The sequence below is a fragment of the Tachyglossus aculeatus genome, chromosome 11 (assembly GCF_015852505.1).
Source record: "Tachyglossus aculeatus isolate mTacAcu1 chromosome 11, mTacAcu1.pri, whole genome shotgun sequence".
NCBI classification, from domain to species: Eukaryota; Metazoa; Chordata; class Mammalia; order Monotremata; family Tachyglossidae; genus Tachyglossus; species Tachyglossus aculeatus.
In genome coordinates, this window is record NC_052076.1 from 9,547,587 (window position 1) to 9,550,997 (window position 3,411).

At 43.4% G+C, this 3,411-nt stretch overlaps 1 non-coding gene across 1 annotated transcript; it reads left to right on the forward strand.

Annotated features, from left to right (window-relative positions):
- The first annotated feature begins 460 nt into the window (after nucleotides 1–460).
- LOC119935235 lies at nucleotides 461–598 on the forward strand. The gene has a single exon (XR_005453122.1). It is a non-coding gene; the product is annotated as a small nucleolar RNA SNORA7 (small nucleolar RNA).
- Nucleotides 599–3,411: the final 2,813 nt, after the last annotated feature.

Below are 3,411 nucleotides of genomic sequence, written 5' to 3' on the forward strand. Positions count from 1 at the left end.
TTAGGGATATTATCAGGCACCTCTCTAATCAAGACAATGACTTCTGAAAAGGCCACTATCCCACTGTCTTCCCATCATCCTCTGGGGCCACTGTGGGAGGAGAAATCCTCTACTGGACCACTGTCCTGATTTCTTGTGATCTGATGCACAAATGAAAATCCTTCTCCATGCAACCTCAGCCACAGTGCATGTGCAATCCAGTTCTAAACACCAAGAATGTGGAATTACCTTCCCTGGACCCCAGGAAGTTTATATTCCAAAAAGGTTTGTGATGCTTCCAGAGATGTGCACCTTCTAATCAGTGTGGGCTTGTCTCAGGATCAAGCTACAGGATCAAAACTTTGCAACTAAAAACTAATTATACCTTCCCCAAAGGAATCAATCAATCAATCCACAGTATTTATTAAGCTCCTTGTGGACCGGGAATGTGTCTGTTATATTGTCATGTTGTACTCTCCCAAACCTCTCAGGATCACACCTGGAGAGTTTCCAGTACTCTACCAGTCTTGGCTAAGGGAGGGAGAGTCAAGCAGTGGCCTACCCACTCCATTCCTAGCTTAAGCAGTGGCTAGCGAGTGGAAGGCAATCTGCTATAAGTCAAAACTCCCCTTTGCTGGGCAGCAGCAGCACGGGAAAGAGTCGAGGGTGGAGACTCAAGTTTACTGCATGGAAAGAGGCAATGGTAAACCACTTCCAAATTTTTACCAAAAAACTCTATGGGTCCCCTACCAGAATGATTGCAGATGGAGGTGGGGTGTTCTGGGGGAGACGTGTCCATGGAGTCGTTATGGGATGGGGACAACTCGACATCTTAAAACAAAACTCACCCAAGTGCTTAGTACAGTGGTCTGCACAAATTAAGCACTCATTAAATATAAATGATGGACTGATTGAGTGCTTATTGTATGCAGAGCCCTTTACTAAGTTCATGGGAGAGTAATAATAATAATAATGATAATGGTGTTTGCTAAGTGCTTGTTATGTGCCAGGCACTGTATAAGCGCTGGGGTGGATACAAGCCAATCGGGTTGGACGTGGTCCCTGTCCCACGTGGGGCTCAAAGACTCAATCCCCATTTTACAGATGAGGAAACTGAGGCACAGAGAAGTCAAGTGACTTGCCCAAGGTCACAGAGCAGACAAGGAGGAGCCAGGATTAGAACCCAGGTCCTTCTGACTCCCAGGCCCATGCTCTATCCACTGTGCCACGCAGCTTCTATAGAATAGAGTCGGTAGACATGTTCTCTGCCCACAACGGACTTTCAGTCTAGAGAACCACTCATTTGCATTCTCGGTCAGCTGTGGTTGCATATATGTAAGAATCCAAGTGTCAGGTAAACCCAGCAGAAGTAGCTATACCTTCGCATTGCACTGGAGAAGTCATTATCTTGGATGGGGTGGGGAGAGCCTTAGCAATTAATTAATTACTAAGAAACAAAATTGGAAAATTCACAACTCCAAGCACATCAGGGACGGCCCACCCAGCCCTCTGCCCTCACATTCTTTCAAATATACCTTAAAAAATAGTAATAATAATGGTATTTGTTAAGTGCTTACTATGTGCCAGACACTGTAAGGACCACTAGGATCACAACTCAATTTCTAAAGGGGACCCTGTTTCCGTAAGAAGGCTAATGAGACCAGTTTAATCTCATTCCCTCTCAAAGGATCAGTTTATGCTTATTGAAATCTTACTTTGGTATAAATGAATGCACAAAGGAATGAGTTGAGTGTCAACAAACTTGTAGTGTATATTGTTTAGAGGTGATTGACTTTCAAATTAGCCTGCTTTTCAACCACTGCACGTCAAAAATAGTAAAAATGCAAATGTAGCATAAACGACTCTATAATAAATGCTCATTCAACATTTATTCTTTCTCAAATCATCTTTTAAAGCTCTTTCATGCTAATGTCTAGAAGATGTGACATTAGAAAAATTGCTTTGACACGCCAAGGGGCTTTGAGATGAACCAAAAGAGAAAGAACAAGATAAAGCTTTCAGAAGGCTTATTTCGGAGGAATTATTACTTCCTTTGAAAATCTCCTAAGGATGTGGTGTATTTAAGCTCGTTGGCATCCGTGTAAATGAAAGACTGTGAGGGGAACGGTAACAGTCGACTACATGGAACAAAACCTCCAGGCAATGGGACGGAGGATCCCAAACAGGACGGAACCAATAGGGAAATCAGCCATGAAATTCTCCTGGCAAAAAAGCTCAGACAGATGAAACTTTTGGATGGAAAGGCAAGCGGCGATGGAACTTGCTCATCCAATATAAACCACAGAACCAAGCCTTGCCTTTTGCTCTATATCGGTCAGAGAGTCAATCATATTTACTGGAAAAACAGACACATTCCCTGCCCACGAAGAGCTTACAGTCTAGAGGGCTTCCATCTCACTATACAAAAAACCCACCTTTGGTCTGAGTGGGATGGGGAGGTGGCTTGCCAGATGGAATCATCTTCGGGCTGTTTTCTTGTTTTAATAAAGCATTATCCAACAGGTCCCTTCCTCAGGACTGTGGGACTCCACTGAGAAGCAGATCCATCCCTGCAGGTTTTATGAAGTAAACTGTTACTCATTAAAAGGATTAGACAGAGTCAAACTCCAATGGACAGGGAATGTGTCTGTTACAATGTTAAATTGTACTCTCCCCACATTTAGTACAGTGCTGTGCACACAGTAAGTGCTCAATAAATTGAATTGACTGACTGACATACTCTGCCCTCTATGCTACGCTGTAGAACTTCCCGTGTCCCCTATAGCATTTCTCTCTTAAAGGAATCTTGTCCTAACACAAGCCATCTTTGATTGTCAGTTGGAAGTTCCTGAGTATCCAGTTGCGGTGGAGGGGGGCCGGTTCCCAGACATTCTAGGGGGACACACAGGGTTGTGTAACACGGGACATGTGGCATAATGTGACGATGGCACACACATGAAAGTAAACGCATCAGACAGGGCACAGACCAGCTGAACACCAATCTGCCTCATATAAAACCAGAGGGATTCGTTCACTCATTCAGTTGTATTTATTGAACACTTACTATGTGCAAAGCACTGTGCTAAATGCTTGGGAGAGTACTAAATAGGCACATTCCCTTGCCCACACTGATCTTACAATCTAGAAATTGTCACCCTAGGCCCAGGACATGATTAGAGAAATGCCTGATAACATCCCTAATGTCCCAGATCATTTAGCTGACTCCCATTCCATGGAGAATATAGCTACAGTATAGAAGCCACATGGTGTAATAACATAATAATATATACATAATATAATAATAATAATGGCATTTATTAAGTGCTTACTATGTGCAAAGCACTGTTCAAAGCGCTGGGGAGGTTACAAGGTGAACAGGTTGTCCCACGGGGGGCTCATAGTCTTAATCCCCATTTTACAGATGAGGTAGCA